The sequence below is a fragment of the Silene latifolia genome, chromosome 10 (genome assembly GCF_048544455.1).
Source record: "Silene latifolia isolate original U9 population chromosome 10, ASM4854445v1, whole genome shotgun sequence".
NCBI lineage: Eukaryota > Viridiplantae > Streptophyta > Magnoliopsida > Caryophyllales > Caryophyllaceae > Silene > Silene latifolia.
Genome location: NC_133535.1, coordinates 150,917,853 through 150,930,737, shown reverse-complemented (window position 1 = coordinate 150,930,737; position 12,885 = coordinate 150,917,853).

The following is a 12,885-nucleotide window of genomic DNA, read 5'->3' as shown; positions in this document are numbered from 1 at the left end:
CCACACCACTCCAATACACTACTACAAATCCAGGCTATCTTTGACTATTCACGCTATCTTTACAGTTATATCAATTCCCGTTAACTTTATCAAGTTCTTATTTAAATAAATAAAATATTTTTCTTAAATCTAATTGTTAGCTAATTTTTCATACTTTCTTCGTTGTTTCTACTATTACTTTCGTTATATTTGTTGTGACTACTGTTACTTTTACTACTACCGTCGTCATTACCATTTCTTTCAGTTACTATTACTTTCTCTACACCCGGTGTTCTTATTATTACTTTTATTGCTCATACTAGTTTGACACCGGTGCGTTGCAACGGGATAATTAATTTAGTTATAATCTTACATCTTATGTCTAATTATTTGTATTTATAGTCATGAGATCACCCCCACCTTATGATAATCTTTTGGTGTGGAACAATTCAACTATTTATATGTAGTATATTCATCACACCTACATTATTTTTCAATGTGGGACAAATAATATATTTAGAAGTACACCATATATTTCGCACCTAATTCGACATTAAACCCGGTTTAATAATGAGCAAATACTATACTATCTATTAACTTTCGTACTTTTTTTTTTCAATTTTTTTATCATAATTAAAATATGTGCAAATTATATGAAACTTATACTCTAGTGATAGCATTATTTTAACACGAATCTAATTATATTATTTTTATAGTTTTTTTAAATAAACATATTATAATATCACTAATATATAACCCCTTTTTAAATATTTACGTGCTTAATATTTGTATGTTATTGTTTGTATTATGACAATATTTGAGAGACTTAAAAGATTTTGTGTTGATATATAAGTTTCAATTATAATTCTTATTTATAATCATATGATCAACTCACCTTATGATAATCTTTTGATGTGGGATAATTCACCTTATGACAATCTTTTGATGTGAGACAATTCAGCTATTTATTCATAATATATTCATCACACCTACATTATTTTTCAACGTGAGACAAATAATATACTTAGAAGTACGCCACATTTTTCGCACCTATACTCTATTAATATCCGTACGTTTTTTTATCATAATTAAAATATGTGTAAATGATATAAAACCTATACTCTAATAATAACATTTTTTTACCACGAGTTTGCCTTCTCATCCCACATCGGTGGATTTGGTTTTCCCTCTTATGTTTATAATGCTCTTTTTTCATTATTGGATAATTGATCGAGTGGACCAAAGGGGATTTTTTTGGGAGATTTGGGGCTATGGGTTTGGGGCCAAACACATACGCGCGCATGCCGGCCCGACCCGAGCTAGGGGCTCGGGTAGACCACCTCCGGTTCAGGCCAAAGGCCCAGTTTTACCTTTTTGGGCTTGTGTGTAAATCGACTGTCCACATTCAGTGTACCGTTGTGTTTATATTCTAAATCTGTTAGTCAAACGTGGTTAATGTCTGTAATTAAGGACCGCTTAAATAGCTCCATTAAACACGTTTTGACCGTAGCGTTTTTGCTCTGTAACAGCTCTTTTTTCGACTATAAAAAGAGTTGCTCTCTTCAGAAAATACACAACAAAATACTATCATGTCTTCTCTCAAATTATCTCTTCTCTTCTCTTGCTACTGAAATTTCTGGGTATTGTTACTGTTTGTTCCAAGGCTTCTTTACACGAGTGGTTGTGTACGGGAGTCGCAATGTTGACCTTGGGAAACTACCGGCGTGAGACGATTACCATCGCGGTCGTGCCGATATAGTTTTCAAGCCAATGGCTACATGATCAGGCACTGTTTTTCTCTTCCAGTTTGGCAAGTTCTCTTTTCCTGTCCATTGTTGCGTCTTTACTTTCCAACATTAAGCACACCTTCGTTATTTTTCAATGTGGGACAAATAACATATTAAGAAATACACCATCTTTTTTGCACCTAATTCGACATCAAGCCCAAATTTCGATTACGGGCAATTGCTACTTCAATCATATCATATCATCATATATTATATTAAAGCAACAACCGGCTACCCCTTTATACGCCACGTGTCACAATACATTCAAACGCGCACTACTACAAAATGGGTCTATTGCAACATTTCACATGTAACATTTTAAAAAAGTGTTGCAAAGTTAGTCACAATGAGTATTCAAAGCAACACTATAAAATAAGTGTTGCATATGCTTAGCTAATGCAACACTTCAAATAAAGTGTTGCATATGTTTAATAAACTAGCAACACTTTCAACATGTTGCAACTACTTGACATAAATGCCACTTATTTAATCGTATATTCGTATTTTAGAAGGTACTTATATACGGAGAGAGTAATTTTAATACTGGGTTCATTTATACTATCTTATTCAAATTGTGTTTCCTGATTATTAATATTCTAAAAACGCTAATAAGTCGGCTCTTCATAGCCAACAAAAATCTAGATTATTTTGCAGATCATCTTTTGTAAGACGAATATATCCCTTATATAATTAAAAACTAAGTACCACATTTAGTGACTAAGATAGATAGGACAAATGTTTTACTAGTCAGTTAGTCACTGAATATTATGCTTTTGTCCCAACACTCATTCATTTTATTTGAACCATCTTAGATTTAAAACGAATATGCTCATTTTAAATTAAAACTTTTAAATCATAGGAAATTCTCATTTAAAACTGACACATCATTATTAAGTGGCAATTTTAATTAGAATATTTTATTATTAAATGATCATTTACCATTAAAAAATCGTAGTTGCTCATTCATGTACGCCTTTTACTCTATCACGGACTTTTTTTCATAAAATTTCCATAACATACCCCTCTATTATCTCTCCTCCTCTCCAAACTTCAATCAAATTTACCGCCCAACCTTCACCACTCAACCACCATGCCTTCTCCCTTACTCGAACCTCCACCCAAATCTCCGGAATTGACCTGTCTTCGTCGGAAACCACCCCTTAATACTCTAAGCCACATGTCCCCAGTGGAAACAACCCCAACAATAAGTAAGAGAAATTAAGGTTTAAATTTCCGATCAAGTTGGCTGGATTTGGACAACATTTTCGGTCAAGACTTGGTCAATAGGATAACTGCAATTTTGCGACAAATGTTTCTGTATGATTATTGTTTTTGAATTTTTTATCAACATTTGGTTTAAAGATCTAACCATAAGCAAGCAAAAATCAAGGAAAAAAAATCCAAATGAAGGTAGAGGAAACATTATTGGAAGTGATGGGAAAATGAATAGAGCATTGACACGCACGAATAGGACGCCACGACCAACCATATACACCGGAGTCGACCGTCGGCGTCGATATGTGAAAGTGTTTGGGATTTGGTAACGATGGGTTTTGCAGATAGTTTAATGAAGGTGGTTGCATTGGGGGAAGTGGGGCGGGGCTTCACCGGCGACGGTTGCCGAAATCTGGGGCGGGTATTAACTTTCCTTTTTACGTTTTAGGATATTGGTAGGGAAAGTTGGATGAGTGGAAAAATGGGAAGGGTAAAATTGTCAAATGCGTCCTTGATAAAGTAAAACACGTACATGAATGAGCAATACCCTTAAAAAATATGCTCACATTCTATTAAAAAGTGTTATTTTTTTACGTTTTATGTTAAGACCTTCGAGAGTTCCAAGGGAGACCTAACCATGCTAATCTGCCTCTACCCTCACCCCGATTTTCATTTACTCGAACTACTCCTTGGTCTTTTCTAAACATCATCAATGTCGTTCATCAAATATTTCTTTCACACCATTGATTTGTCCACCATCCTCTTTCCTGCCTATTGTCGACTACCTATCTGACATCGGCTCGTTGCTCACGAGAAAAGATAAGCCATTATCATTTACTCGCGATCCTTATCGTCGTCGAACTGTATTATTGGTAAAAACCCTAATTTTTTTCTTTTGTAAATTGCGATTTCGTTTTCTTAATCTCCAGTTTTTGCAAGTTGATATTGGTTATATTTCTAATTTGAATGAAAATGATTATAGTTGATTTAGGTTTTATACGAAATTGGGCGTTTTCCCTAGAATTCGATTGAAGGGTTAATTGATTGTATTTTCATGTTATGAAGGATGGTTTGTGGATTAGACTAAGAAAAATGGTACATTAGGGTCATGAATGTGTACGAATGGGCTGCTGGAAATCCAAAATTGTGCAAATCTTTGTATATGGTGTTTTATTGGCATTACAATTATCGAAAATGAGATTAAAATTAAGTGTATGAATATTTTTTGTTTCAGGTAAACTAATTACTGAGTAACTTGTGTTTAAATGTTTTATTTAAGCTTAAACTATTGATTATTTAACTTGCTCGAGTAACTGCCTTATAGGAAGGTTAGATTATGATCATTTCAATCAAAATTCCAATGAGACAATAGTATTATATCATGGCACACATTTCACCTTGAGTTAAAATAGGGTAGAAATAAAATGCATTTTCTGTCTCACATGCTCTCTGGTTTATGTTTTTGATAATCTTCTTTTGGTTGAAGTTTTTCCAAATCAAGAAAACGAGTTTCTAAGAGTATTGGTAGCCATGCTTTTATGTATTACTCGGAATCATATCAGTTTGAATTATAGATGGAAAATTGAGTTTTAAAGAAGGCTTGAAGATAGCATTTCTATTACACTCTTGTATTTACATTCCGTAGTTTGTTTTACTTTAAAATTGAATTTGTTGGAGAAATTTGACACCACAAGAAATGTTGGAAGCCATACTGTTGAAGTTTACATTACTCAATCTCTTGGCTACTCAAGAAATTTGACACCACAAGAAATGCCGATTTTGCTTGTCTATCTTCTTTCTGGTACTTCACTTCTCCTCATCTGACAGTAGGTGATTACAGGCAATAGGTGTAAGAATGCTGGATTCTAATTTTAGAATGCTAACATATTGTTTCAAGTTTTTCAACTTGTGATTATGTGACGTTGTCTATAGTTTGAGGTGCATTATTGTCTTAAATTTTATCCATCTTTGATGCAGAAATTACAAACGCGGATCAGTGCCACCTTATTATGCCGATAAAATTTTATGACAGCTATATTTTTTTATCTTATAATGATTTATTCTTATAAATTGAATGAGTAATCCTTTCTGCTTATATCTAGAACTTATTAACTACACAGGTTCAGGATATTGATCGTTGTCATAATTACTTATCTGTACGCATTTCAGGTTGGACAAGCAAGGTCATCATACTTGCCGAAACTAAACAAATGGTTAAAGATGCTCCAGGGATAGTTTAATTAGGTAATTACCGAGTTACTAATCTCTTTGTCCTCAATTTTCTCATGAATGTACGAAGAAAAGTTTTGAATATGTTATGATCTTCAGCAGGCTAAAACTTTATTCAATTCGAAGTAGCTAAGAAACACGTTGCTCTGGTTATTTGCTGTTTTCAAGTCATCGATTGACAACATTGACGCTGTTCAAGATTATATTGAAGCAACAAAATCTGATGGTCAGTCTTAAGCCTGAGAACCAGACTCTCCTTCTAAGAACCACCTGAGATGCCAGATTTTATTGTTTCATACTCTGCTATGTTTTAAAAAGCAGCCTATTGAATATTGATCATCACTAGATGAACACTGTATTCTTAAGCTTTTTGTACAAGTTCGAACCGCTTTTAGCTCATGTATTATTAAATTCGGAATATTGATTGTTTACTTTTTAATGAAATGAGAAAGTTTGACAAATTGTATTCTACAAAATGCATATTAAAAAAATTGCAGTACGAAATACCAATTCACATCAAACTTCCATTCACAGCCACCACCACTTTCCACCACCACTCCTCTGCATTTCGTTCCACCATTAATCACCACCTCCATTAACAACCATTTAAACCATCTCCTCAGCTCACTCAAACCCGACATTGGAACTCGACTCGGTTGCAAAATCAGTAGCGCTCCTTCAATTAACCATCAATCGAGCATCAGGCATCAACCCAGAAACCCGAGCCACCACACCATTCAATTCGTCATTGACCATCACCATTCATAGCAGCTCCACCATCAACCACCGTGGCCATTGTCTCCATGTTCAAACTCGAGCCTGGAATCGAAACCGAGCAAATTGAAGTTTTGTTGCCAATGTCGGTACCCCGGCAGCCGACTCCCTCAACCGGCTGGGAACACATCAGTATTTGGTCCAATTAATTGTATGCGCGCTACCGGTCATGACCCCGGCAGCCGCCACACCGGCACGCAGCTCCATTCCTCTTCAAATCTCGCACAAACTGTGTCTCTATGCCGGTGCCCCGGCAGCCGACACACTCTATCCTATTTCTGCTCTTGATTCAATGGTCTCGCTACCGGTGACATGGCCGGCCGCCGGTTGACCGGCAGCCACCCCCCCTGCTGCGATTTTGTCCTTAATCGTGTTTCCCCTTCCCCTTTTTCCTTTTCTTTGTTTTTCGATTGTTTTGTTTGGGAATAAAATTTGTGTCGATTAGTTTGTTATTAGGATTAATATTAATATTAATAATATTATTATTATTATTAGATTATTATTTTAATATTATTATTATTATCATCCCCTATTCACTAAATGAATAGGTATCTCTACATTTTTCCCGCCTAAGATTAAAACCTCTAGAAAATAAACTCTAAAATCGTTGCCATAATTACATATATATGCTAAGACTAAATACGGTAATTTAACATATATACATATTCACGGTAAACTCTAAAATCATTGCCATAATCATCAATATCTATCTATATTATTAAAGGAAGCTTTTTTCGAGCGATTATAGAGAATCCGACTATTTTAAAACACTTTCAGTTTCCAAATTCAATGAAATACTTATTAAAATATTAATATATTGGTAGTATCCGTAGAGTTTTTTCTGTAAACTTAGTAATAGTGTTTGAGTTGGATTTGTGTAATACTTTGTATATCTCTATAAAAGAGAATTTTATATCATGCTTTGCTGTGTATCATATTAGTCTTTTTTGTTAACTTTTGTAGTTTGTTTTGTACGTTATTATGATGCTTTATTTATGTTGGTTGACTCTTTTAAATTAGCACCCTATAAAAGATAAATGTTTGTTGATCAATAATACTATGTATCACAATTTATTTATTTTGTTGTTTTCTTACGCAGGCGTTTTGCAGGCTTTGGCCTTGAGACAGTTAGATTCATCATACTTACAACCCTCCGAGAATATGTCGTGTTATTTCAAGGTAGATTTTTGAATATTAATAAAATAATTATTGCGTAACGCCGACCGTCTCACGATGAGACCGTCTTATATTATAATTTGTGATATTCATAGCGTTTTGTAATTGTGCTCCTCTAACCTCATGATGAATGGTAGAAGAGTAAGATGTAACTGCAAGTATATTTTTTTTCTTTCTTTTAGAAGATGGGATGTGCATTCATCTTATTAAAGACATTGAAACATAATTGAAGTCGGGATCTAAGGTATATCTCACAATCAGTGGTGGAATGAGGGGGCTAGCAGGGACGGTCGCCCCCGCCCCCGCTGAAAATGGAAAAATCCCATGTTTTTAGTTAAATTTTCGAAAAAAAATTCAAATTTATCTTATGAAATTTCACTTTCTCCCCCGCTAACGGGAAATCCTGGCTCTGTCATTGCTTACAATGTCGTACGTAATAAGAATTGTCTTTATCATAGGGTGAGGGATTTTTGAGCGAGTCATTGCGGGTATGTAGAATTGTAGAGTAGTAATAGAAACCGTTGATTATGGGCGTCATCTTTATTTGCTTGAATTTGTAGTATTGAATCGGCTTTTGAGGTTGATTTTTTCTTTTCGTAGCTAGAGCGTACAAATCAAAATAGTCTTTCTTTATTGCTTTTACCGGAGGGCAGTAAGTTTGCGTCTAAGGGACCGCCTTTAGTGGTTTAAGGGACAGAAGTACTCATATGTTTGTGCTGGTGATTATAAGGAGGAACCCCCCAAATGTGTTCCTGGTGCGTTTGGTTTCGGTGGTTTTTTTTTTATTTCTTCTGCTGTTCTTTTTGTCCCCTAGAATTTGTTTGTGGAATTTGTGCATTGTTTGTCTGTGTTATGTCTTTAATGATTTACTTACCTTTTTTGTTTTTAACAAAGGTTATTTACTTAATTAATCAAAGATAAACAATAAACTGGGATGAAAGGATTATAATTTTGTAATCGGTTACATGTATACTATACGGTGTTATAGTTGTTAGCTAATATGGAGTACAATTTATTACAGTTTAACAATGACCTCCACTCCCTATCCTACTCAAAATACAAAACTATTTTATTAGGAAGTACAATCTACTACTCTCAACAAAAATATTTTATTTACCTCCCCATCCTACTCAAAATGCAGAAACTATTATATTTAGTCCCCTAACCTACGCTCTATTATTCGCTTATAGAAAGTGTGATATTTGAGAATTGAAATTTGGTTCACAAGGCTTGACATGTAATTATATACTCCCGTAGGAAGAACACAAAAAGACATGCAATAATATAGTATTCGTTTAAGCCTATTCCCTTCTCATACTAAGGTTCAGAGTATTATATACGGATTATATCAGAATAATTGTTCATATACGACAAACTATCGTTGTTTATAAAAACATAACCGATCAAACTAGATTTCAAGTCGAGATCCTAGAAAAATGTAATATAGGAAAATAATATTGAAGCAGCAGTTAGTTTGCAAAAACCCTTAGTTAATAATATACCAACAAATGAATCAATGATCTTACATCATCATCATCAAGGTGTTTGTAGTTGGACGTGTAAGATAGCCTTTGTTCAATTAACTTCTACTCTCTGTAAATTGTCACAAATATTTATGTTTGTAAATCTTAATCGGACAAGTAATCGATTTAACACGATTCCAGTGACCAAAAGTTTAGCTTTTTTATTTTTATTTTCTATAAAGAGGTATTGTAACAACGTTAAATAAATAATTAGGTAGAGTCGAAACAAGACAACTTAAAGGAGTTTTACAAATTACAAGATTAGGACATATCATCATTATGATATCAAAATAGACGCATGCGACTAAAAGGGTAGCAGATGTCAATTGACATAGTTTGTAAAGTCATGTGAGTTAGTACTCTTAACTTGGGTTCAAACCCCGTCAGCATCAAGATCACCCTTATAAGTAGTGATTCCCTATAGACAAAAATAAAATAAAATAAAATAAAGAGGTAGAGAATGGATAATTATAGGTGAACTTAAACATTAGATATGGATGGACAGTTAATATCTCTTAAGACGGCACTATCCGTCTCAAGGTTAAAACAGATCAAATAATACCAAAAGTGTATGTAAGACTGTATAGGGAAAAGCCAAAAAGCAATATGTTTGTCTTATTATATACACAAATGGTATGATACTTGAACCGTCGAGTGTCTTCTTAAATGAGAATTTGTATGGATAAAAGTATGCCAGTAAGTTGTTTACCCGATGGATATCACTTATCAGTGATATTCTATAGAAACTTACATTTAGGCTCGTGCATCGCACGGGCATTAAATCTAGTATATATATAAAAGAGGCTTTTTTCAGCCACTGTGAGAGACTCCAACTTTTCTAAAACACCTAATAATTTTTAAATTATAAAAAATAAACTAGATAAAAATTAAATATGTGAACTAATTAAAGATATGAACTTGATAAGATAAACTATCAAAATCGAGGGGTTAAAACCAATCAAAACTCTATTTCGTCCTCAATAAAACCTAGGACACTAGATTTTTATAGTATATATAGTACATACATACATCTCTAATATGCCAAACAATTTCGTTTCACCTTGCATCATTTATTTTCTTCATGATCATTTAATTAGTTTCTTTTTGTTTTCTTAGTTTTTAGACCTAATTTTGCCACATAATTTGTATTCGACTTTTTTCTAATGAGCATTCATCATGTTGGAGATACAATTATAGAATTATCTTAAAAGACCGTTCAACTTAAACTCTTTTGAAATCTATTCAAATTTCTCCGACAACTCTAACACTTAATTCTTTTGCCTTCATCTTCTCTCTATGATTGTTGATGCATCACTGATCTCAGATCTTTGTTCTCAGGTAATTCATTCCCCCTCCTATATACCTATATTTCCAACTTTATTGCAAAATTTAGGGTTTTTTTATTGCCGATTATAGCTACGGATAAATCAATAGACTTTGTGGTATGGAGGAACTTTTAAGTCAATTTTGATTACAGTTTTCATTGTTAGTTACGGTTTTGGTAGCATTCTAGATTATGCTAATGTATCTGTTGTTTTGAATTTCATATACTCTGTGAAGTACAGAACCATTGATTTAATGGGAACATAAGTTTTATAGTTGCCAACAATTATGACCTTGTGTTTCTTCTTTGTTCCTATAATTATATACTTGATTGTTAAAGCTTTTAACTATGGTCTTGTGTTCATCCTTTGTTTCAGATTTTAACAAGATATTATATGCCATGTCCCACAACTATTGTATATGCGATGTCGCACAACTATTGTATTTTGTACGGTTGCTTTACGTTATTTTACACATGCTTCACTTCCGCTGCCTTCACCCGCGAATTGCATCAAACATACACCGTCGCTTACGAAACTCCACGAACACCTTCTAGGCCATCCCAACAATTCACCACCGTGACCAACAAAATCGACACACACCATACTTCGCACCTCCACTGAAATCCCGATCAAAAATCGTACCCAAAACTCTCGCCAAAATGAACAGAAACTACCCCTGTTTTCCTGAAAACAGAGTTTCAGACCAGGCCTGTTATCGACCCTTTTAGGACCACTTAGGATCAACTTCGACCCGAAAAATTACCATATTAATAATATTTGCAGTTCCACGATTCCGAAACATCCAAGAACTCGAATTTTCGTTATCGTTTGAGCCTCCAACAACCTCAGCAAAGACCGTCGCAATCAAACACTCTATTTTTCGAAAAAGCCTCCAACAACGTCAAACACTCTATTTTCCGAAAAACCGACTTGACCCTACACGATCAACACGACGCCTTGACTACCTGGCATCACCGACGACCTGGTCATCCGTTCCCGCAATTTTCGCGTGACATTCTTGGTGCGTCCCATTAATCCGCCGATCCGATACCCGTATGTAACGCCTTAATTAAGATATAAATTAATATCACATATTGTTGGTAGACCAAATACCACGAAAGTATATATCTGAGATCAAACGCCGCAACTCATATGTCTTTGTCGTGTAATCGTGTTGCACCAACCAGCCTTTCTGTACTATCGGCCGCCTATGACCTATTGTTTGTTTCTATAGGTGTAATTAATACGGACAATAATACGACTATTGAATTTCCATTGATATTTGATTTTAAATTATTTTTCAATCACTAGAATATCTCTACATCTGGATAGAGCGATCGGACTAGGTCAAGTTATAATATGGGTCATAAAAAACAAACTTATCTTTGACCTGATGACGCCAAAGGATCGGGTTGCATCGGTAGCGTTTCGTAAATTAACGAGTCGGGTAAAGTTTCACGAGATCAACATTTACGGGTCTTGATCCTACAAAAAAGGTTGAGTCAAATTTAGTTTTGTGAGGACTTGAAGATTTTCTTATTTTTCTCTCACTCCATTTTACTGTAATTATTTTTTTTTTCCACCAAATAATGAATTTAAGATGACATTTTAAAAAAAAAAAAAAGAACGACCACAAAAAAAATTGCAGCTAAACTAAAATAATACTAAAATCCAATTTTACATACTACCTACTTTTGAAGTTTAAAATTTTGAGATTTGTTAAGTATTTTCCATAGTTATTTTTAAATTATAAGATTTTGAACTCCAATTTTATTATGTGTAGGGTTACTTTTTCACATACGGATTTTATTCTTTCACGTACATTTTTTCATTAATTTTCCATATCTTACCCTTTCCCTAATTCTAAACCAACTAATTCATATTACTTTTCCTTGATTCGGTAATCTAATCACCCTGATCTAAAAATTTGACCAATAAATCATAATCTAATTGATCTAAGAATCACCTTCTGTTTTGGACAAGTTTCATGGTACGTATTATAGTGCAGCAAATCAACAATACTATAGAACGAAGATCTAGACGGGTTCAATAATAATAATAATAATAATAATAATAATAATAATAATAATAATAATAATGGTGGTGGTGGTAGGGGTTGGGGAAGGAAGATCTGGGTAAGGGAGGGTCGGGGTACGACGATAGCGGGGTGGTCGGACAGGTTGAGAAGACCAGGAAAGGGGAGAGGACGGCTAAGGGTAGTTCGGCCGAAGCATGGGCATCCGGACCACGTCGGTCGACGGAGTAAGTGCTAGCCGGAGGAGCCAAAATTCTCTCCATTTCCTAAAAAGAAATGAGAGGTCATTACCTATCAACGACCCAGATCGTATCCTGTCACATCAAACAGTTCACGATTTATGTATAAAAAGAAAGGTTTAATAGAGTATATATAGATGAGATAATATTATTAAATGGGTTTGTGGGAGGAAATGGAGAGAAAAGTAATGGAGAAGATCCTTATTGTAGCCGGAGGTAGCTGAAGGGGAAGGAGGTGAAGGGAGGAGAAAGAAAATCAATGAAAAAATGACAAGGGTAAATTCGTAAAAAACGTATGTGAAATAGTAAAATTCGTATGTGAAAAAGTACAACCCTTCTTAAAAATACAATACCCGTCAGGCCATCATATGAGTATAATGAGTTGGTTGCCAGTTGCCACAACAGAGAAAAAAAAGAGAATTCAGTAACTTTATAAAGTGAGTATTATTAAATTTCTTAAGAAATGTGACACTTTAAAAGTGTAAGATATTAATAAAATAGAGGGAATCAATTTACTTAAAGACCACATAATTTGGATTGCTCATCATATCACAGTTATATAGGAGTATAATTTTAAAGTTTCAAAATTAGCTACGCGTGCAT